The following is a 25,563-nucleotide window of genomic DNA, read 5'->3' on the forward strand; positions in this document are numbered from 1 at the left end:
AATTCCTGCTTGTGTTTGGGCCTGAAAATATTGTGAATTGTTGGCCAATCACAAGGTTTGATGAAAAACTAATTAGTTTTTGAATAATATTGTCTTAGCTTTATTGAAAGAGGAAAAAATTCTAATAAATCAAGCAAACCAACTCACTTTCATGTTTTCTGACATTATATATCTGGGTAATCTGTGACTGTAAAGTTTAGATATTTCTATAATATAAGGATGAGAGTACATGATCAACGACTTTCTATCATATAATAAAAGACAGTGAACTAGAAACAGAACATCAACCACATGGAAAAAATAAAGATACACAGTAAGAAAAATCCTTTCCTAAGAATTTATGAATATAGCATCAGCCACAAAGTTACAATAAATAAAGAAGCGGGAAATACTGTGATGATTTCTCTGTCACAATTTTAATTTTCATTAAGTATGTTGGGAAAATTCTCAGGAGAAAAAGACAGTGAGGTAAAAGGAAACTGTATCTTATGTGTAGCTAGATGTCCACTAGTATGCCCACTTCCGAGGTAAATTTGTCACTTATTTATGAGATGAGAATCTAAATAATAATAATCATCTTTTTTTAAAGATGATATTCTAGGTTAGGATCCCAATGACTTTTGAAGCAAAGCAACTTTTCCTTTTCCAGAAGTCTTGAAATTAAGGATGGGAACCGCCCTGGTAGTGAAATGTCTGGACTGGACCATCTACCCATAGAAACTGACTGCCCCTCCTCCAATCCTGCCCTAGGAGGATGACGGTATGATGGAGACAGGGGAACATCAGTGGCAAATAGCTGGGAAACACAAAGGACTGAGTTATTTTGAAAGATACCAATATGGGGAGGTGATGCGTTGTTTACCCTAATGTTATTCCTATCTCATTTGTTCTTTTTGGATGCAGAGCTTTATAAAATATCTCTTTAGTTTTTTGCATGTTTTGTTTGTTTTTTAAAAATGCATGGTAGGTAAAGCATTTCTCTTTGGGTCTCTTGTTTCATTAGCCATTTGACTTTTCCTAAAACTTTAACTATATTCTATGCTGAAACACCCTAACATAGACATGTTCCATCACTTAAAATATTGTGTGTGTATTATTTACATTTGGTTATTAAAAAAAAACCCTCTCAATGGTGAACCAACAAACAGTTGGAATTAAGCTAAAAAAAACCCAAATTCTGTCTTTGAAATTCTATTGAGATGATATGCAAAAGTGAGACAGATTAATTATTAGGCAGTCAATGTGTGCTACACAATTACATTTATACAGCATTTTTTATATTTTTGAAATTCAATTTTTGTATTTCATTTATTTTTTTCTAAGACTTCACTTCTCCACTACATAGTGAAAGGTATTAACTGTGTAATATATACCGTATGTGTCTTCTACTTCTAGTGAAAGATTTTATAATCTATGATCTATTGATACTAATATCTGTAACTTTCTCTAATCCAGAAAATTACCATGTTCAGAGATCCCATTTCAGGTTGGAAACACGGAAAAAAAAAGAAGATCTGAAGAACAAAATTTGAGAATTTGGCAAAAGTAAGTCTTAATTTGTGTTTTATAATTTTTAATCATCCTAGTGATGTTGCTAATATTGAATGTACATGTCCCAGGGATGTTATTTCTCTTATTTCAATCGGACCTTATACCTGAGTAAACTAGAACTACAGTGATCAGATTTCATATATTTCTGTTGAAGAAATTGAGGTACAGAAAAGATATACATCTTGTCCAACTTAACACTGCAAGTAAGAAACAAAACTGGGTTTTGAGATAAGGGAGGCTGACTCCAGATTCAAAGTTCTTATCTCTTCTACTATACTACTGCATGCATTAGGAAGACTTAGAAAATTCTAAGAAAATATTTCCATCATCTGGTTTTTAAATTTTACATGTCAAAGTCCTAAATCAGTTGACAGTGACATATATCAAATTCAAATACCTCAATGATCTGAGCTTTTATCTAAAAATAAGCCTCAAAGTTCTATTCTCACTAGATTAGAGAAGGTGTTTTGTTTTATTTCTGTTTGGCTTTTTCTTGCCATAGTTTGAAAAAGGGATTAAAATATACTGCTATTTGTAGCTTAAATACAATTCACCAAAAATACAAAGTAAATTTAACTTTTTCTCTTATCCAAATTCTATTTCTTAATGTAATCTTTACAATTAAGAGTTTTAAAAGTGTTATAGGCTACTAGCAATCATTTGCTTAAAATTTATAGCCTGGGATAAGATACTTCTAATTTTCTATTTGGTATATGCCTTTAGTAATATAAACAAAATTATGAACTCTGACTATATAGATCAACTTGACAATGAATTGGAAACAGGTCTAATAAAGGTTAAATTTATAGGGGAATAGATGAGAAATGCAGTATGCTGTAATTTACTGAGCATGCCTTACCTACTAAATTTCTACATCTTCTTATCAAATGATTCTTGAGGGTTCTATGTATGGAAATAACTCCCCCTGTGCACTGAAAGAGACCTATTGATTGTAAGCAACTTTCTAATACTATACATACATGGGAAAGTAAAAGATGTCAATGACCAGTAAACTTGCTTTAATTCCATCAATTAATTTATTCAGACTGCATGCAAAAGTTTAAAGTAGAATGAACATTACAAATAACAAACACTGAACCAAAATTGTCATATCCTCCCATGTCAATAGTGCATATAAATGCTGTTGTCAACAGCTGGTTCAAATTGCCAAAAGACCCCAGAAACAATTCAGGAAGGAAAAGTTTATAAATGGATCCACACTATGGAAAAAAATACTCTTCCTCTATAGTCACTGTTCATTTCCTGTATTGAAATATATGTAGAAACAACTGTAAGTAAGAAATTATGACTTCTATTTTGTGAAACTTGTTTATTGTAGGCATTTCAGTACAGCTATATTGCTAAATCTGAGAGTACAATAGCAGTAGAAGTTTTTGATAAGATTACAACTTTACTACATGTCATGGTCTTTTCCATTAATTTGCCTGAATTTTTTATGCATTAAAGTTCCCTTCCTATGTGATAAACTCATCTGAAGTAGGAAACAAGCCATGATGCATGTGAGTCTTCTTTTGCAGACATCTCAGAAGTTGTGGTAAAGATGCATGGTTTATTTTACATAATCTGAATAAATCCTAAATGGTAATAATGATAATTTATACTGCTGAGAATTTTTGTAAAATTTATAATAAAGAATTTTCTTCAACATCAAATTTTCATCCTATATTTTCTCTACATGTGCTTTCTGCTTTTTAGAACTTTGGTTATGAGTGGTATAATAAAATCTGACTACAGATTTATATCTATAATAAATATAAAATTAACATCAACTCTTTATGAAAGTGTTACCAAATATATGGCAGTCTTGCATATGACAGAAAAATGATAGCAACAATGTGCTGGAGTAAACTGTCATTTAAGGGGAAAAAAGGAAAAAGAAAATTGTCACAGGGAGCACTTCTAAAATATTTTTGTTAAGATAAAAGGAAATTAAGCAGTAAAATTTCAGGGAGAAATCTTACTGTTTAACATGGTAGAAATATCATTCAAATACGGTTTATCTCTGCAAGAAGATTTACCTGTAATGCTGCCAAGGTCACGCCAGGTTGTATTAATGGCCATGTTCAGGATATGTCAGTCACATGAGTTAGAGCTTCCTCCTTCTTTTTCTACTGCATAATGACCAGCTTCTTAATGCACACTGACAAATTGAGGTGAATGAATATGTTTTTCCAAAATTTAGATGGAACAGTTCTATTCCATCCCTCTTCTATTTTAATTGTAACAAACACGTGGAATGTGTATAGTGTGGCAGAAAATAGATTTTAAATATTCTATTCTGAAAATTGAACCATTTTTGAAAGTGGCATTTTGAAATTTAAAAGGAATTATTTGCGGTTGCACTTTGAATTTTAAAGGGAATTATTTGTGGCTGAAAGATGATGTGCATTTTCTTTCAAAAGCACATTTGCTTACAGTGCTGCAAAAGCACAAAATATTTTTTTAATGATTTTTTTAACCTAGAAAATGGCATTGGAACACGGACTTAGTAACAGAATGATTTAGTATTCAATAGTCAAGCTCTATTGCAGATTTATAATTTTCATTTATCAATATTATTCATCATTTACAGAAGAAATGTAAGAGTGTAGGCATATTGGCTTCTGAATACATCTACTGACTAGAGTGTAGCAGACATATTTATGTACTTCAAGTAAAAATAGATTAACACATCTCCTTCACAGAATTTATATTTAAATAGAATAAATCACACCCTCAAAGTATAAATTATACTCTAGTATGTTATAATAAGATGCGCTCATAAGAGAAATCTCTATTAAAAATTTACCGCTTTAGCCCTGGAATACCGATTTAGTCCTAGTCCTGAGATTAGCAATCTATTAAAAATATCTGGAGAATTAGCCCTTTCAATTCTCAACTGGATGTTAGAACTCACCACCAATTTCTTTGTTTCACTTATAGACTTTAATTCATCAAACATTACTGAAATGATCGGGAAAGAAAGAAACAGCACTTCCTGCTTACATCAGCTGACCTGGACAATATTTTAAAACTATATTTAGAAAAAGATCAAAAGAGCTGAGTACAGCGACAATTCTCCATGCCAACTTCCTCTATTACCACTTTTCTTTTCTTTTTTTTTCAGTTAGTAACTCATCCATAAAACGACTATGTTAAGAGAAAAAGATAAAATAATCCCAGGACTCTAGACAGAATTTTAACAGGCTGATTACATACATAATTAGCTAGGAGACAAGATCATACACCAATCTATAGCTTTCGTAAGATCACTATTTCTATTCTGTTTATCTCACTTATAGCTGCACAATTTTTGGTAATGCCTTGGATCATAAACACATAATAAAGGAGTTCCTCAAATCTGAATTTGAATATTGACAACTATTATCTAAATGACAAAATTTAGATTCAAATAAATTCCATGTATAAAGTACATGAGTAAAAATTGGCAATGCTTAGAGTGCAAATAAACTGCATTCTGCAAAGTTACAATTATAACTAGTTAGTAATTGGGCACTGGGTGATATAACTAAAATTCACACATAATATTTTAGCTGAGATTTATAATCTTTTTTATTATCAAAACTTTAACAAGGATGAGGAAGAATAATTTGTTATTAAAATAAAATTCCCCAAAGGCAGGTAGCAGAAGAAGGTGGCAGAGAGAATTTGCATAATTTAAAAATTAATGATCTATATTTGAAAGTCCAAAGCTATAGTGGCCAAAACTACTTTAGTAGATGATAAAAAAGCTAGTTCTACAAGTTTGGTTGAATGGGCACAACTTCCTAGTTGTTGTAATATCTCTTACTTTGTAGAATACTGGATAACATTATGTGGATGAAAACCACCTTAAAACCTTAAAAGCAAAAACTCACATTTCCACACATTACATCTCTGTACATAGTAATGTTAATAGGCAATATGCTCAGTGCTTTACATATATTATTTAATTATTGTTATAATTATTCAGTCACAATAAGGTAGATAAACTGAGACATATTTTGAAAATTTAAGTGGTGTCATTTCTCACTCCATACTGTTAACCAGTGATTTGGAACTTGGGTAAACACATTTTTAAAATGGTATGAATTCATCCCTACCTATACATATGATGAAAACAAAGTTTAAATTTTGGCAAAAAATTGACATCCTTGGGGATAAAAATTCTGTTTACTAGTGTCAGTGTTCCTTATGAAAGAGTGGGTTAAGAGTCTCTACAACAATGTAGAATTCTAGGTGGGCCACATGGGAGTATTGTTTTCTTGGAAGATAGAAAAATTCTTCAATATCTGAAGATACTTCTTAAAAGAATATGATTGTGTCAAGCACTTTAAAGTACTTTCAATTTACTTGTTTCTAAATCAGTTTATTTGAAAATAAAAGGCATTCACAAATCCACCTGCTCCAACTGTGTAAATCTTATGATTCACATATCTAGGAGTCAGTGAACATGATTTTGACTATTCTACTAAATTCTATGGGAAATCTCTGCTGTTTCGCTCTGCCAGGATTGTGAGAACTGTTGTTAAAAATAAATAAATAATAAGGTTACACCCACAGGATAAATACAGTGAAAATGAGTATAATACTTGGCCAATGCAAAATGCTGTCTAAGGCTCAATTTAAAAATCTACAATAAAACTTCAAATATAACTATCCTATTTAATGTGTGTAAATGCTTTAATTGTATAAATCAGATTAATGATTGACCACAATTAAAATTTTGTTTTCTCTTATGTTTCAGGGAGAGGAATGTGAAAGTTCCTTCAAGAAATAATCTATTGTTAACTAACATTTCAAAAATCAGAAACTTCCAGAAATTAGTAAATCCGGTATTTTCTAGTTTCATGTTTAATTTAATAATTTGAATTGAAACTGTTAAAATTCCACAAGAATTTTTTAAAAACTTTGAAAAGATAAGATTAAAAAAGCAATGTTGCCTTTAATGACTTAAACTTGTAGGATAATGTAGGATTATGTATTTCCTAGACCTTCACCTCAAAATAGCAAAACCCCCAAATCCTTTAATGCAAAATTTCTTGATTATAAAAATTTTTAAAAAGGATAATAACTCTTAATCCTTGTTTTGTACCATGCACTGTTCTATTTATTTTATATATTTATTAGCTAATTTAATATCCTAACAACCTTGCAGTATTATTATGCCCATTTTACAGGTGAGGAAATTGAGGCCAAGAGGTCTTCTCTTGCCTATGGTAAGTGATAGATCTGGGGTTGGAAGTTTCACAATCTGACTCCAGTGTCTGCTCTTTAACTGTCATGTTAAAAAGAATCCAACATTTTAATGAAAAACGACGGCTACTTTGCTTTAAAAACACAACATTTGAGTGGTAACTGCCAAAGTAGATGAGAGTATGGAGGAGTTTGGAGTTAGAGCAGACCTTAGTAGCCCCCTGCTCTTCAGGACCACTATGATGCCCAGAATGGCCTTCACTTCAACATGGAGCTGCAAGTGAAACTTCCAGGCCTTGCATAAACACTCTGACTCTGGTGATCTCTATGATACACACACACACACACACACACACACACACACACACACACACACACACACACACACACACACACACTCAGACACATATTTTAACAAAGGATTTTGTTACTTTGCTTCATTATTAAAATAATGCCATGACTTTGCTTTATCTTCCATTTTAATATCAATCAACCTATCTTAACAAGTATTGGATACAGATATAATAAATTCACTCAGTGTGAACAATCTATCTGCTAGGATTTGGCTAATTTTTCTACTAACTTTTAGCCTGTACATGCTAACAGTCTATAAACTACTATTGTTAATTATTTTACAGTATGCATGACCAGTTGGCTAACTTAAGGTGAAAAAATTCAATATTTAGTAATGTATACTTTTGTATTTGATACTTTTATATTAAAATAATTTTATGCATTTGTACTTGTGTGAATAGACTATAATATTTATCAGAAGTACTTGAAATTATAAAATCTATTTTCAGCATCACTAAAAGATTAAAGCATTCTAACTGTACTAAAATATACTGGGATGATTATTACTGGAAACTTTATAATGCAATCAGTACAATCAGACTCAAGCCATAAGTGCCTTAGATATCTAGAATATAAGCAAATTATCAAACTATATTTGTATTTTTGTTTGCAACATTCCATAATGACAAACGGAAATTCAAATGACCAAAAGTATTTGGCAGTAATACATGCAGAATGCTCTACATTCCTTAGCACTATATTGACAAAAAATAACCTGCTGGTATATTCTTAAATATAATAAAATGATTAAAACAATTTTAGAACCATATATTAAACTGTGTGTTCAACATTGGTTAGCAACAGAAAATAAAATTTCTAATATTTTAAAAATCACACACTTTACTATACACTTTTTTCTGTGTAATTAAAAAGTTCATTTTAAAGCTCTTTCTGTTAAAAAATATAAGGGAAACACAAACCTAAAAGCGCCAGCGGTAGAGATGAAAATTGAGATGAAGAAAAGTTCATGAAACATGAGAGAAGGTAGTCAGAATCACATTCTAGAGTCAGTTCCTGTACAAACTCATTCAAGTCAATGTTCAATTTATTTGAACAATGGATTCTGGCAGTATTAACCATCATTTGAAATAAGTGTACTGTACAACAAGGAAGTTTTCTTTAACAAAGATTTTTATCATATTTTATTTTCCAAGTGATAATTGAAACAGTGTGTGTGCTGCTCTTGAGAACATAGCTCCAGCTGAGGTGGGTACCTAATGGGTAATGAAGGAGCTCTTCCAGGTGAAACTCCTACACCCTTGAAAAAGAGCCAATTATCAAACAGCCATGTGTGTACACGTGGTAGCCAAATATTTTCCATTAGGACTACTGAGAAGAAATGTTCCTTTAGCTACACAATACCTAGACATTCAATAAATTGAAAACAGTACTAAGTCACTTTAATTAAATGGATAAAGATAATTGGAAACTGCCTTCATAGGTGAAATCTATGCAAAAAAAAATGACGATCATTTTAGATAACAATATTACTAAAACAAATGTATGACAAAAACTGCTAGTAAAGAGTAAAACTTTGTGATTTGATTATCATTTTGATTTTCTTATTCCCATCATCTACTGATGTCAACTATTTGACATGATTCAGCTTTCACTAGATGTCTATATTCTGAATTCACAAAAGATATAAGCTTAAATTCAGAACAGTGCCAATGAGAGGCACTATGTCTTTCAATGAATCATAAATGTGTCTTTCAACATTATTTTACCAGTTACAACAGTATTTTATCTCATGACTTTCACTGGTGACATAAACAAGAACCACAACCATTCATAATTTTTACATGGGGTCAAAATCTGAGAAATAAATGTAAAATTATAATTTAAGAAAGATGTGGAATCATTATTTATTACCTGCATACGAAATGGCTTAAAGGCCACTGAGAGAAAGTTTTTGTAGTTATATAAGAACCATGCTTCCTAGTCAGAGGCCAAAGTTTTAATCTATGTGATTTCTAAACCTCAGCGTCCTCAGCTGTAAATGTGTATTAGGATACAATAAACAGACATTATTGCCACGGCTTTATTGAATAATTATGATTAACATCCTTCAGCCAGTCAGGTAGTAAAGCAAATCTGATGCAAAACGTAATTTGCTAGTTGAGAGATTATAAATCCATCAGAAAATACATCCTGAATACAAAAGTGAATAAAGCTTAACCTCTGTACCCCCAAGAACTTAAATTTTACCCAAGCGGGAAAGATACTTTAAATATTAAGTTTAGTACAAGATAGAAATTAGAAAACTCCGTAAAATTGGTATACATAAAATCCTCTGAAAGTCAGATGTGGAAAAGATAACTCCACTGGGAAAAGGCTCACGGTGCAAGTACTTAATCAACTGTTTTTCCCATATTCCTCTCATTCAAGTTAGAACAAGCACTAACTTTCATTCACTTGCTTCAAGTTATTTCAATAATAATGGAACATCTATTATGTGTAATAGACTTATTTAGACCAGGGGGAAAACAAAGATGGACAAGGTGCAGTTTCCAAGCTCAAGGACTTTACAACCTAATGTGGATTAAGTATAATTCACATTTGTACAGAATTCCATTTTATAATGCTATTGTACATATATCATTTCATTGAATCCTTGAGAGCCATGCTTACTGAAGTCACAAAAGTTGACATTCTTTCTACTGTGATATGAAAAAAGGACTGGAATGAACCATAACTCTCCTCAGTAGTCTTTAGGGTTTTACTTTTATGTTTCTAAGAACTGGGATTCATTCTAATTTTAATATTTATGTGAACAGATTGACCCATTCTAGAATAGCTTATGTGTGTGGTTTGTTCCCCAAAGTGGTCCTATGTATAGTATGGGAGGAAACAGTCAACCCCAGAACTGTTGTCCTTGCTGAAGAAACCTGAAGAACAGACACAAATTTTAAAAGGACTTTTGAACTCTTCCTCAGACTTATAGTTTGGTTTTTAATTGCTGTGATTTAATGTTGAGATTTGAAAGAGTCTTGATAAATGTTATATAGAATACTGTAGAAGCATTTAAAAATACATCCGATATTCAGGTTTACTTTCTAAAATGTGAAAATACTTTTATGTCCAAAACAAATTACTTCATTTATTTTTTAGAAAAACATCATTACAGTTTTTAGGACAGTACTACATACAGTAATAAGAAGACACAATTATTTTAGCAATATTGATATTTCTCCTTAACTCTTCACAGATTCTTTTTCTAATAAAATACCTAGCTAGACTGTTGAGTAATTTAAAAGGCAGTGAATAAAATAATGCACTTTATGTTGCATGAATTTCCATTCCCCTTCTTCAGATTTCCTGTAAGATAGCTGAATGTGTGCGCAAATTATGGTTGAAGTCTAGATGGTTCAGCAAAAAATCGCAAAGCAGGATTTAAAAAAAAATAAAGTTAATAAAGAATCACCAACAAAAACTGAGTTAAATACATGGAATACTGTTTTTAGACTCATAAAAATATTTAACAAAGTCCTCTTTTCCTATTAGCTTAATTTCAACAAATTTGGGCATTTATTGATAACAAAATTGAACTTGTGAATATCTAACTCAAATCAACTCAATGCAAACATCTATACTCCTTGCAAAACTCAGGATTTTCCTTGATCTTCCCTCTACTTCCTACATATGCAAATCATCTCATGGCCAACCTCATGTAGAAGAGATTTTAAATTCAAGTCCCACCAATCTTCTTTTCTCTCCTTCAATTCAATTCATGGGTAGTATCCACCTGTCATACGCTCAAGACACTTTGCCAGTCATTTCCAGGGACTCTGAAATGAGCAAAACCCCACAGACATCAGAAGGAAAGGAGTGGCAGAATTCATGGGCTCATTCATTCAATAAGTATCTACAGACCATATGCCTGGCAGAGTTGAGATTCTGGGACCATGGACAATAAAACTCAAAGTCAACCTGGGACATTCAGGAGGAAGCAGCTGTTAAGAGTTAATTAGGATAGAATAAAGGCAGCAGAGTGCAGCAGATAAGGGTATGGAGTCTGGAGCCCAACTGCCTGGTTCTAATACTAGATTAGTTCCATCCTTCTCAGTCACTCTCCTAGATGCACAAAGCTTGTCGATCCCCTTCTTTCTTCTTTAGTTCTTGCTCAGTTATCTCTTGGGGAAATCTCTTCATTTCTTTCATGACAGCTAAAAGTAACTAATAAACATTTAGAGTGACGCTTATTATACGCCTGCATTAAGGAACAGAAACAGCTACTTTTAAATAAATTATAAATTAAGAATACTTGAATCTTTAAGCAGTAATTCTCAAATTCTGGTAAACATTTTAATCACCTAAACATTGTGTTGAAAAGTCACCCGGGAAGGTGGTAGTGAGAAATCTGCACTTTGACGAATCGCTGCCAACCATTCTGAGGCCTGTGCACGGTGGACTACACTTTGACAATCCAGAAATTGACTTTATTATTATTATTATTATTATTATTATTTTATTTATTTATTTTTTTTGTCGTTTTTTCGTGACCGGCACTCAGCCAGTGAGTGCACCGGTCATTCCTATATAGGATCCGAACCCGCGGCGGGAGCGTCGCCGCGCTCCCAGCGCAGCACTCTACCGAGTGCGCCACGGGCTCGGCCCTTGACTTTATTATTTCCACAAAAATTCCACCTGCCTTGTCAGAGTGCTTGTCTAAGCATTATTGGTTAAGGCAAAACTGAACTATATAATTCAGTTGTTTGTATCACAATACCTGCATGGCTTCCTACTATTTTTAAAATTTTTATTTGAAGTGTACATAGTGGGTTTATGCGGGCTCATGCGAGAAGCTAACAACTATTTAAAAACTGTTACCATGAAAAGTAAATTCTGGATTTAATTTGAAAACATATTTTGGGGACACAAAGTCTTCTACTATTTATAAGTGACTGGATTATCAGGTACAAAGGGGTATATTAGAGTCTACACTCAAAAGGCAAGACCAGACACATTCAAGACCTGGCTCAAGTGTTTTCTCCTCTGTGAAGTATTTCCAGAGTCCTCATGCAGTACAGATTGGGCCTTTTATTTCCTGTGTTATCAAGAATTTAGAACCAACATGGAAAAAAAATCAAGGAGAATGCCGTTTAAGGCATGAAAGCTCCTGTATTAAGTAACTGAAGAATGCAGTGTTCTATAATAGAAAGCAAGCATTTATTTTTTGTTTCCTGTGTAATGTCCCAGTTCAGTTCATGGCAGACAGAATATTATATCACTACTGCTACCTCAATGGAAAAGAAACCAATAATTTGGAAACTAGACTGATATAATTAATCGTGCACACTGGGAAGTTGCTCTTGAAAGGAAAAAATTTTTCTTTGTAGATATGATGCAGATATAAAGCTAGTGGTTTCAAGGCCCTCAGCTGCAAATATATTCACTCGTTTAGGAACAAGTCCAAAATTTTGAGATTTTATTTTTTGTGGGGGTGAATTCAGTAGTGTTCAACAAAAAATAGTTTTATTTTTCTTTGAGAACAGAACAAACACATGGGTTACTATAACAGATATTAATATTTTCCTTACACAACTTGATAAAATCCGGTAGGGAATTCCATGATAAAGTTTCTTAAACCTTACAGGTCTTATTTTATTAAATATTTTCTGGAAGTAGGAAAGAGTGTAAACTTCCTTTACATAAGAGAAATAAGTTACATTTTTATGGCCAATTCAACATTCTAATAATGACTGGAAACACCAATGAAATCCTAAGTTCCACAGGTACGAAAGATGGGCAAGTATCAGTTACATAATGAAAATGTATTGCATTTTACAGTAGGTTCGATTTTCTAATAATGACAGGAAGTGCCAATGAAATGAATAAAGTACCTCTCATTTTCTCCCATATCTCTTAAGGCTGGAAAAAGAAAAATCCTGTCTACTTCTAATGTAGACAGGTCAATAAGTGAATAAAACCATTTCTTTGTAGGTTTCTTTCTTTTTCTTTTTCTTTTTCTTTTTGTTTATTTGTTTACTATTTTGTTTATTGGTAGGATAGTGGCAACCTTGTCCTAATTACCAGGAAGCTGTGCTTGCTGGTCGCTATGCTGTATTTGTCCATTCCTTGTTTCCCTTAACATTTCCCTCCTCTAGAATTGTAAAACAAAATGAAGTGTGTTTTGTTATTTTTTTTTTCACCTTAAAAAGTGCCATATTCCAGAGCACACCTTTCAGACACAGCCTCAGGTCATGTCTGTGTGCCAAGTGCAGCCCGGGTGGGGCAGTCAGACGCAGCCAGCAGAGCTGGCCCGCTCAGCAGAGCCCGGCAGCCATGATCTGGAAGCATCAGCTCCACCACGTGCGTGACATTAAGATGATCCACAGCAATCCTGCAAGACTACATTTTAAGTAGAGCTTCCAATTTGCTGTGGTTGGCATGACCTAATTTTGGCTCGAAAGGTACATTTTTTTTCCCTCTGGGTTTCACTGACTACACACTGGAGGGGAAAAAAAATGTTCTTAAAGCGATTCTTACTCTTCCCTGTCTTAAGGAAACTTAGGGAATTTAACAACTGTTGGCTTCTGGCTGATACCCAAACTAAAGTCTTTTTCCAGCTTCGCCTACATCTTGACCCCTCATGCCAAGTATTTTAGGCCATCTATTTATAAAGTTCATCACTTCCCCTGTTACTTCATCTTTAGAAATGCCAATAATTTAGAAACTGGAATCACGCAGCTGGTCTCATAAACTGGGAAAGGGAAGATGCTATGGAAGAGATAATTTTCCTGTTAACTTAAAAAATCAATTTTCTTTTCAATTCTGTAGTTAGAAAGGAAATAATACAATATTTCATACTTCACCTTTCTGTTCAAAGACACTTCAAAGTTTTAGAGATTTTGAATGTTCTGTTAACAGTGACTCTTAACAAAATGACTTGCTCTTGACAACAAATGTGATCACTTTGAAAACTTTCAAAAAAAACTGTACTTTGACCCATCCCAAACCAATAAAATCAGAATTGTTGGAGCTGATTCCCCATTATTGTTATTTTTTAAAAAGCTCTCTGAGAGATTTAAATGTGAAGCCAGATCTGAAATCCACTGTAGAACTCCCTTAGAAATACAACACCCCAATACAGTTATGTCACATTATCTCACTTGTATGTAATATTTTTGAAATTTATTAGTCTATCCATTTACAAGCAGATTCACCCAAAAGAGCTTCTCAGCTCTCACATGATGTGTGAAAAAACAATCATCTGGGTAACCTCACTCTCAATAGTTTTATAAGTTACAATCACAGAAAGCTCTGCCTCTCTGAGATAGATGGTCCTGATAAATATGCCCCTTTTCTGCAGAACTGGTATTGGAGGCTTTCAGGGGCTTAAAAACCAACTGTTTATACCTGGATCATACTCATATTGAATCTTTGGAAAGTTTCCAGTGGTATTTAAAAAACATATATCTCACCTTATGATACTCACTGACTTGTAAATCTCTAATAATACACTAATTGAATTCAATGCTGTATACTTAATTTACTCAAGGTGTTAATTTTCTAATTGCAAGTGTGATATTAATATACCATCTATTTAATATTAAATTCACTACATTTTATGACTTCCAAAAAAGTCAGCCCATTAGATCAAAGTTCTCAATCTTTCATAATTAATTTAATTCTCTACTCCAGTCACTAAGAAATTATATAATCAGGCAGCATAAGCCAGTTCTCTTACCTCCCTCCCAATATGAAACTGGGCTTATTTCATTAAGAACCTGGTTTGTGCAGGTAATATTGTCTAGCAGCTGAAACCAAGAGGTTGTTACAGACTTGGAATTTTGTCCCATTATATAACTAAGACCTTCACCTAACCTCCCTTACATAAAGCTGGATGTCATTCATTTTACGGTAAGGCTCCCTATGAAATAATAAAACATTTTTCTGTGCATCTTGTGGAACTAGTATTTTTATTCCTTTGTCATGTCTTGCCTTTTCTGTCTTGTCACATACAAATGTCTATATATACACACACACACTGATACATGTGTATTATTTTGTATGTCTGTTTGACAACACAGAAGGAACAAGTCCAGTTTCTCGACTTTCATGGGTCTTCTAACACCGTGGTTTGCTGTGTCTTACAGATTTATTCCCTTCTGTCAGAGTACTTTTAATAGAGTTCCTTTAAAATACATGAGATATTTTCCCAAGGGTATGACATCCCTCAAGTACTTTTATTTATTTATTTTTGCTTTTTTAGAACAAGAAGGGGAAAAAAGGAGAAATGCCACTTAAAGTTTTTTTTTTTTTTTTTTTTTAAGTTACTTTCTGTAAGAGATAAAAGTTGAGTCTCCATTATATAAAGTATTCTTACGGTCTCTCCCTGTTGGTGCTCTTCTCTCTCATTCATAACTTGTCCCACATCCCTTGTCATAACAGGGAATTGCAGGGGAGGACCCAGATCTGGCCATCCTTCCTTTCAGCTGTGTCTAGGAAATAGGGCATGAGTGGGAGTGGAGGAGGAGCTAGTCCTCCCAGTTACTTTGAGATGCGCAACAGCGAGGTTTTCATGGCATACCAGGGAATGGAAAGGGGATTCACTCAGCTCTTCCTACTTCTGCTATCATCTTCACAGCTTCATTAGCTGCCCCCAATTTTACCAGAACCTAAAGTCCTGGGCAACGTCTGGGCAGCTTTTCTAAATGCAAAAGGAAAGTGAAGAATATGGCAGGCCATGTAAAAAACATGAAAGTCTGTTATGCTTTGGGAGGGAGACTGGCCCCCAAATTTTCTTTTCCAGAATATTGCCAGGATTTGGCTCATCATTTAAGACTCACCTTAGGTATACTTTCCTCTACTGAAGACCGACCTGACCAGTCATCTCCTGAAAGAGTTGAACATTCCTCCACTTAAGCATTCACTTCATCTTCAATATACCTGAAGTATAGTGTTTACTGTATTACATTTACAAAGGCACTTGGCATATTCATCTCCCTTATCAGACTAAATTCCTCAGGGGCAGAATCTTCTTCTTTCACCTCTGTAACCCTAATGCCTAACAAGTCACCCCCCTCTATTAAATACTTTATGAATGAGTGGACTGATTAATTAGTAAGTTCATAGTCGATGTCCAGGGGGAAATGTTGGAGAACAGCAATAGACATTTTACGAGCAAGGCCTAGGGTAGTTTTCTAGCTGTGTGCTTATCTGTTTCTATAACTTTGAGAATGTGTGAAGTTGCGTATGTCCAAGTTCAAGATTCACTGTTTTGAAATATACAATACATTGTTATTAACTGTAATCACCAGAACTTATTCCTCCTACATAACTGCAACTTTGTACTGGTGGACCTATCTTCCCTTTTCTCATCCATCCCCCAACCCCAACCCCAGCCTCTGGTAACTACCATTCCACCATCTACATCTATGATATGTGACTGTTTTTTAGATTCCACATATAAGATCATACAGTGTTTGTCTTTTTGTGCCTGGCTCATTTCACTCAACATAATGTCCTTTACATTAATCCATGTCATCGCAAATGACAGAATTTCCCGCTGTCATTTGTAAGGCTGAATAGTATTCTACTGTGTATTAAATGCTCTTGCCACAAAGAAATCACAAATATTTGAGCTGACAGATATACTAATCCTGATTTGAGCACTCCACAACGTATACATGTACTGAAACATCACACTGTACCCTGTAAATGTACACAATTATTATAGGTCAATTAAAAATAAAATGAAACTTAAAAAGATTCACATTTATCTTCTCCCAACTAGTAGTCTAGTAGTTCTCAACCCAGGCTTTACATTAAAAGCACTCAGGCAGTTTTGAGAAACTGCAATGCCCATAAAACAGTCCAATTTAATCTGAATCTAGAGGTGGGACCTGGGCATCAGTATTTTTGAAACGCTCCCCCTATAGCCAGGACTGAGAACAACTGATTTAAATTAACTGTATGAAGGCAACCCAGTGTTTTAAACCTTTGACCTTGTCATTTAACATAGACTCAAGATCAATAATAGCTCACAGTTTTTGAATGAATTCTGTTTGTGAGAAATCGTTAGTTGATTTTAGTCTTTGTATGATTAAATTTTTTGAAAAGGCTTTTGAAATGCAACATCAGTTAGACCATAATCCTCTTATGGAAATACAACTACTAACTTTATATAATTATCTTTTATAGAATTAGCCAATAGCTATGACTTCTTCCTCAGTCTTTGGGTAATCCAGGCCTTTGTAGTAAATACTTATTTCCTGTATACTTAGAACTCAAATGGATACTAAATGTAAATCTGGTATTTTATGGAGTCGTAAGAGAGTGCTTGAAGAAGGTTCCAAAGAGAAGGAATTCAAACAACTTTAGTCAAAATCACATTAAGAAGGAGACATAACTGGCCTCAGTGGTTTCATTGGAAAGAGAGAAACGAATGCTGAGCATTACTAGTGGCACTTAATGTCGCATAAAGTCCCTAAAACTCCCTCTGATACTGGGCACCACAAAGAGACACAGAGGCCGTTTATCACTGCAACCAATTAATTCCAAATAACACATGGAATCACCAAATCTTCAAGTCACACTTCTTTCTCTTATTTATTTTTATTTTTTGGTAGCTGTTCAATATGGGGATCCGAACCCTTGACCTTGGTGTTATAACACTGCACTCTACCCAACGGAGCTAACCGGCCAGCCCCCAGTCACATTTCTAATAAAAGCATTTTTAAATACAGAGAACACAGATTATTTTGGTGTTTGCATGATAATCCAAACAAGCATTTCATTTCCTTCAACAGCGAAACAAAGCGGAACCAAATGTAGTTACTAATATGAACTGTGGAAATCTGGCAAGAAATCCATGACATTAAAGATATGGTAGCTATTAATTTTGAAGTCCAAAGCATATACATTTGTTAACTCAGAAATATCTGAGTCCTGTTTGACCTCTGGTCGCCTCTCCGTCCTCACTTCTCGTCAAGAGCACGGCAATACTTTTATGAAAAAACAAGGAAACTGTTTATTAGAGAAAAGCAAGTTCTTATTGTTTCTCACAGTAAAAAATCTAAAAATGATCTCTTTCCTTTTTCAAAAGGTCTTTACTGAAGGAATATTAAGGTAAAAACTAAAAGCCATGCATTTCTGAATAAGCTTGATATAACATTTCCTAGTTTTCAAATATAACATGACCTGTTCTAACTCATCAGTATTTATTTCAAATCTATCTCTGGTTTTAAGGTTGTTATCTCTGCTTGTTTTTATTTTTTAAATACAAATAAAAAGGTAAAAGATGTGCTTGAATTCGAATTCTCCAACATCTCCATCTGCACTAATTAAATTAACTGAACAGCTCCTGAAATCCATTTAATATCCATTTATAGACTCTGTCATACAGCTCACACTCTTAAATTAAAACTATACAAATTACTATGATTCTTGCAAGTGAAAGTTAAAAATTAAAACAGTTCAAGAAATGAAAAGCAAAGTGGAAGTCACTAGACAGTGATGACATTAAACTAGATGTTCACATTTCAATTAAGGCTAATATTATAAATGGAAAAATATATTTTCACAAATAGTAATAAGACATTGCTTGTGAAAAGAAAATATATCAAATAGTTGATAAAATATATCCCCCCCCCCCCCAGGTTAACAATATGGAACTGTATTCACAGACCAGGAATTAATTCACTTCTCTTTAAAAACCATGCAAATATACTTACACATAGTTATATTGTCATTCTAGGATTACTGAATACTTTTCCCCAAGATGCATACAAAATTGAGATTCAGTAGTGGAGTCTTTCCTTTTTCTTAAGTCACAGATGAGAAGATGTATGTGAGATTTTGGCTTAATAAGTAAGAAAGTGGACTCTGGAGACTGACTATCTGGGTTAAGGTTCTCACTCTGCTGCCAAGTGGGTAACTTTAGGAAAGTTACTTTTTAAATTTTGCCTCAGTTTCTTCATCTGTAAAATGGGGATAGTAACAGTACTTATCTCATTAGGTTTTGAGGAATAAATAAGTTAACGTTAAAATGAGTTTTAAGCCCTTAGAACAGTGCCCAAGTACACAGTAAGCTCTCAAAAAAGTTAGCTGTGATTTTTACTATCTAAAAATAACTATAATTAATAATACTTTCAAATTAATAATATAAGCTTTTTACACATATAATAAAAGTTATTAGAATTATTAGAGATATATTGAATAGTGATGCTGGAGAAAAATAAAAGTGGAATTCCTAAGTCACAGTTGAAAGTATCAATTATATTTATAGAAGATCAGTCCTACTTCCAACCACCAAGCCAGCAAGAATTGAAAACCAACTGGTCAACATATGTCGATGCAGATGGAAAAAAGATACAACTGTCTTTAAATTCCCTAAAGAAAGCTGAGTGGAGAGCCTTCTGGTCACTGCAGTCCAACCTATCATTATGTGTACAGCGAGTCTCTTTGATCGGTTTCTTAGTCTATGAATAATATATATTTTGGGGACAGCTTCACAAAAATAATCTGTCTTTGCTCCAAAAAGACCTATGACTAAGCAAATGCAAAGAAAGAATTACCTCCCAGCCACAAAGGAGGGTGTTACCCCCATGCTGGAAATCAAGGCAACTGGCAAAATTCTAAAAAGTATTTTTGAGATAAAACAGCTCCACAGTTCATGTCCTGGCAAACCAGGAAAATCTCACATTTCAAAACTACTCTTCCTTTAATTTTTAAAAATGAAGTTAAGGGAAAAAGTCTGACTACTTCTTTATAATGCATTATTAAATAAAAGAACAAGACAAAAGATATTTGCAAATACTGTATTCAAGTTCTGTGAATCATGTTAAGAGCAGTAAGCTTTTTCTTCTCCCTGATGAAATTTAGGATTTTATTTACACTGTGAGGGATAAAGAGAGAATTTTAAGAATCAGTAACTCAAGATAAGTATAACTAAGCCTGCCTACAGAGTTTGTCTTGAAATGATCTCATAAGTATTCAAATTGTAGCAAAATAAAAGACTCTGGTTGTTTTTTTAGTACATGTGACCCCTTCCCCAATACTGGCAGTAGTTAGTCAGCAAGGCTAAGTCTACCCGCTTTGTAACGCATTACAATTCTCTCCTAGTCCTACTGCTGAGAGCTTTGAGGGGAAGAGAGAGAGAGAGAGAGAGGGGCTAGGACATCCCCTGGGATTCAACCTAAACATTCTTATGAGTTCACCACCTGTGGTTCTTAGCCTTTTAGGCCAAGAGCAAACATTCCCGATTACCAAAAATGAAGCAATTCAAGTACCTACAGATTAGTTAAAAAGGAAAGTTATGTGACGTAAAATCATGCGTAAATAAAATGCTGGCAAGAAAAAACAAATTCCAGAGCTGTTCTTTATGATTTATCTTAAATCTATGTACTGTGTTCACATTAACAAAAACATTACAAAATCAACTTATGATGGGCACGCATACGTTATATCTGAAATATCACGAACAATCTTTCTTTGGGAATTAAGAAAACTTACTATAACAATCACATGATACAACTCTTGAAAGATAATTTAGCAACTAATCCATATGATATGACAACTGTGCCAATGAGTTCCAACTGTAAATTTTCTTGCTAAAATGTGCAAAGTCGTTTCAAAAAAGTCTCAATTTATATTGCTTGAGTTGTCTATGTGACACTATATCAGTTTCATAATCAGAAAAATTTCTGACACACGTTATGCCCTAAAGGTATCTCATAAATCTTTATGAGAAATCTAAAACTAGTTTTCCTATCTAAATATATATAATGTTTAAATTCTATAATTATTCCTTAATATAGTTTCTTAATTTGCATTTTAGCTCATGTGAATTATAAATGTGATATAAAAAGAAGTATTTTCCCCCCTGATCTTTGAGTTGTTTTCCAAATAAATTATTTTAAAAACCTAAAATTAGCACTTAAGCATCTTTTAAAGCCTTCAGTTCTGGGAGATATTTAAATACCTTAAACTGTACACAAAATGTAAATGTGTCCATTATCTATCTGTATGTGGATATACATGCACTATAAACTTACTACACATACTTAAAACTTCAAGTTCTGCTAACTTATTAAGCTCATTAATTTAGGAATAAATGGAACTACTTCTGCTCAAATTTTTTTATTTATGTAAAACCAGAAAAATTATTTTCTATGAAGAAAACAAAAAACTGCAATTTTTGTTATTAAGAATAGTTGAGAGGAACAGAGAAAACATAATGAACGAAAATTAAGTTTAGAAATATTTACCTATTGTGCTTTTAAAATGTGAACGTCAATAAAAGAAAAATGGTCACATTTTTTTGTGAAAATATAGTTTATCAAGTGTTTCTATACAGGATAGGAATGTATTTGGTGATTTAACTACTTTTGGTTTAACTTCATGTTGTCAAAGACTTAAGAAAATCAATATTATCTATTGGGTATTCATGCCATACTCATAGTATTGACCATAGTATTTTATGACAGTATTTTTTTTTTTTAAACAAAGCCTTGATTTGAGTAGGAAAGTGGGTTTGCTTTTAGTGTAAGCTTAGATATGTTTTTAATAATTATGCAGCAAATTTCATAATTGGAAATTTGATAATTTTATTGAAAAATTATTCAGTTTATTTTAAACATTCTTATAATATCTACTCTTAAATTTAAATACATTTCATCATTAATGACATTTGTAAACTTAAAAAAATTTATTTTTAATGGAAAGTAAATATTTTCTCAAAAGTATGCTTGGAAGAAAGCTTTTGTTCTATGAATATTATAAAAGTTTCTTAGAAATCTCTTAAGAGCTGAGTACAATAAAACTAGGGCAATGCATATATTCTCAGTTTCTCTTTTAAAAAAACCTGTAAAAGTGACTATAGTGGCATGTTCTGACACATTCTTTTCATAAACCGAACCCTGTTAGTGACAGCAGAACAGATTGTGTGCATCTGCTGGGAACGAGCCAGATGACAGTGGAAAAACGCACATGGATACCTTGGCACAGCAAATAAAAAATGGAGAAAAAAGACCTGGAAGAGAAAGTGCTCAACTTTAATTGAAACATTCTTTCCAACATGATGAACATCATCCAGCCACCTCTTGTAGCCTGTCAATTTTACATGTAAGAATATTTTTAAAGGGTTCTTTGTAAACTTGAGTTTTTTTGTTCTCTCTTAGCAATAATATTGACTCAGGTTTTAGATTGTTTCTTTGAATTATGGCAAATATAATAAGCATTAGAGAAGAAAAATAGGCCAAACCACTCTACCACAGTTTGGTACAAGAACACTAAACTTTTAAAATCCTTTCAGGTTTAAGTCAAATTTTAAATATCTGGGTTAAGTTTTTAAATTATGTGGGTATTATACTGCCAAGTGCCAAAGAATCCACAATTCAAATATTCTGCAAATGTGACTATTGTAAATGTTGCTTGCACTCAATAGTGCTACAATATTATATTTTATGCTGATCAACCATAGTATTGTTTAAACAGTTGGCTCAATAGCAGTAGAGAGGTCCATACATAAAAACAAATGTGCTTCTATAAATCATATGAGGAAGTTCTCTTGGATGCTGTGATTACAATGAAAATTTATTCTATACAGTATACAATGCAAATTTTAAACTGAAGACGAAGTTGTTTAATAGATTAGTAGTCTGACAAGCAGCTGCAGTCAAAAAAAAAAATTCTGGTGATTAACAGCCATTTTCCAGTAATCATAACCCTGGAAAGGGCTACTAAGTAGAGGGAGGGGGTTGCAGATGGGAATAATTCTCTAAGCCCATGTGCCTTAGAGGGTTCCATCATCTTCATGCAGACTTATTATTACTATTATTATTATTTTTAAATTAAAGCTTTTAGAGGCATCCTTGATTGCAGTGCTGGGAGCTGTCCATGCTGTTTTACCATAGGGAAGTCCACTCTGCAAGTATTCCTTGCGCTGAGCACTCTTTATCCAGGCATTAAAACAAGGTTAGAAAAGAAAGCTGAAATGCAAGGTGCACACTAGAGGGGCATTATTCAAAAGCATGAGAGCAATTTTAAGTGGTTGCAACTTCCTACGTTGTATAAACTGGGCAGACTTCATTGACATTACCTGTCGTCCAAAATATAAAGTCTTTTGAGAAATTCAATGAATAGAAAAGTGGAAAAAGTGGTAAAGAGTCTTTGACACCAGAAATATTCCCATTTCCATCCACATTTTATCTAAATTTGTTTATTTGTGTTATCAAAAGGTATTATGCACAGGTAAATTTCTGCATTTTCTATACTTTATATTTCTTCTCACATAAATAAAAATGCCCAAATTAAGGTAGGTTTATTTTTCATCATCTCAGAGTTGATAAACTTTGGTTATCATAAACAATCCCTCAAATCTGGAAAGAAATAGAACAACACAAGTATCATTTACTTGACTTATTTTTTAATTATTCAAATAAAAAATGCACTTTGTCTTTATGAGTAATTCATTCACTTACTCAACAGATATCTATAAAATACCTACTATATGCAAGAGTGCTTATGAGGGAATATAAAGAGTAAAATAACACCCATTCTTCTATATCCATATGTAAGAAAAATTGTGCAACAAGAAAAATAAAGAATACTAATGCTACGGAAAAAACCCTTTCAGAGTTCTTGGTGAGGCTGTTTCCACTATTAAAACAACCTAATAACTCTATGTACATCAAATACTTTCTCCAAACTGAATGTTTATTAAAACTAAGCAATAATCTATCTGGAATTCAGAACATTTAATAAATGACTGTTAAAACTTATGGTTAAAATTTTCTTTGGTTGCATTTCTGGTTCTAAAAATAATATGATAGCTGTTTAATAACATCTGATCTGTGAATGGTTTTGGTTTTCTTAGGGAAAGAAGTGGATTCTACTTAGCAATCATTAGAATTGACCTAACATAGAATCAGAATTGGAAAATTTTCCAAAAGTGGCCAAATTTTAATGGTCTGAAAGGATTTTTGAAAAAAAAAAGCTCAAAATAATTATCCCACCAAGCATTTCTAAGTAACATCATTAGCAGGAAGATAAAATGATAAAAATATAGTATAGGATATGATTATAATTTAGTAGTTACTAATCACTTACTGTGTATCTGTATTATGCTTTCATATATATTATTCTATTTAATCTTTTCAAAAACTCTAAGAGGTGGGTCCTATTATTATCCCCATTTTACAGATGCTGGAACTGAGGCTTTCTGGTGGTAAAGCCACTAACCAGTAAGTGGGAAGCTGGCTTCCGAACCCAGTTTTGGTCATTGCTCTTAATCATTACTCTCCATTGCTTATGGGTGTGTCTGTCTAAGAGCACACATATATATTGTCCAAGAAATGAAGTATGGTGATGGGGTCTTCAAACTTCTTATGCTTGCTTTATTTTCTCTTTTTCTTGCATTCATCCTGATCCTCTAATGCTTTGTGTATCTTTCTCTCTGCTCTCCCTGACCTACACACACCACACACACACACACACACACACACACACACACACACACACACACACACACACACACACACACGCATGCACACATACACACAGAGCCCTTCAAGTTTTGGCCCAACACTTCACAGAGCATCATGAAGACCATAATTTGGTTCAACTCGTCTAATAACGGTATCACCTCCTGAGAGTTCACAATGCTGTTCATTTTTTGCTGTGGATATACCATTCATTGACTCTAAAGCTGTCAGCGGTTTCTTACAAAGACACTATCCTGTAGACCTTGCTGTTTCAAGATCAGTGTCTGGAACTCTTTCATGACAGCATAGGGCTAAGATGAACCACAACAATCTCTCAAGTGCAAGGAGGTAAGTTAGCACCTGAAACAATTCTATGCTCTCACAAAGAATTGTAATTAAAACAAGTTAAAAGTGCACTCGCTTTCACAACACCAAATACTTTGAAGCAAGAAGGGAGCTCAGACAGGAGAGAATTCAGAAACAGTAAAACCTGAAGAAAAAAGGGTGAAGTCAAGAATTCTTTGATTTTTGAAGCTAAAAAATGAGAGGGGGGGGGAATCACATAGCGCGCACCCTAACTCAAGCAAGATCAAACAATCCCAGAAGAGGCACTGCTGTTTATTTCAACCAAAGGGCATTGGTACTCAGTCAATAGGTGGGTATCAGTATCTTAGGCAGCCCTTTGCAAATCTGTTAATTTTATCGTGGAAATTTCTTTTTGGTTTATGTAAGGGGAGAAAAATTCAAATGTGAAAGAAAAACATAGTCAAAATTACTTCCTTAACCTCTATCCCATACAGATTCTAAGTGGGCTTCCAATAAATATTAGACATGAACAAACAGATACACTTTTTAAAATCAGCTAGATTTGTTAGCCTTCATTTAGTTAAGGAAAATAATCCAGACGGAATTAGGTCTGGATTTATACCTTTTTAACATAGTAACTGTTACCGAAGAAGGAGGAAAAGATCTACTTTCTAAACCACATGAACCTTTACTAAAAGACCACCCAACAGCTTAATAAGGCTCCTCA

The 25,563-nt window shown here is 33.4% G+C and overlaps 1 protein-coding gene across 6 annotated transcripts in view; it reads right to left on the reverse strand.

Annotated features, from left to right (window-relative positions):
* The window catches only part of MEF2C (myocyte enhancer factor 2C), a 164,831-nt gene that overhangs the window by 109,332 nt on the left and 29,936 nt on the right, over positions 1 to 25,563 (reverse strand). The gene's annotated exons all lie outside the window — the stretch shown is intronic.

This window comes from Cynocephalus volans, chromosome 2 (assembly GCF_027409185.1).
Source record: "Cynocephalus volans isolate mCynVol1 chromosome 2, mCynVol1.pri, whole genome shotgun sequence".
In the NCBI taxonomy this organism is placed as follows: domain Eukaryota; kingdom Metazoa; phylum Chordata; class Mammalia; order Dermoptera; family Cynocephalidae; genus Cynocephalus; species Cynocephalus volans.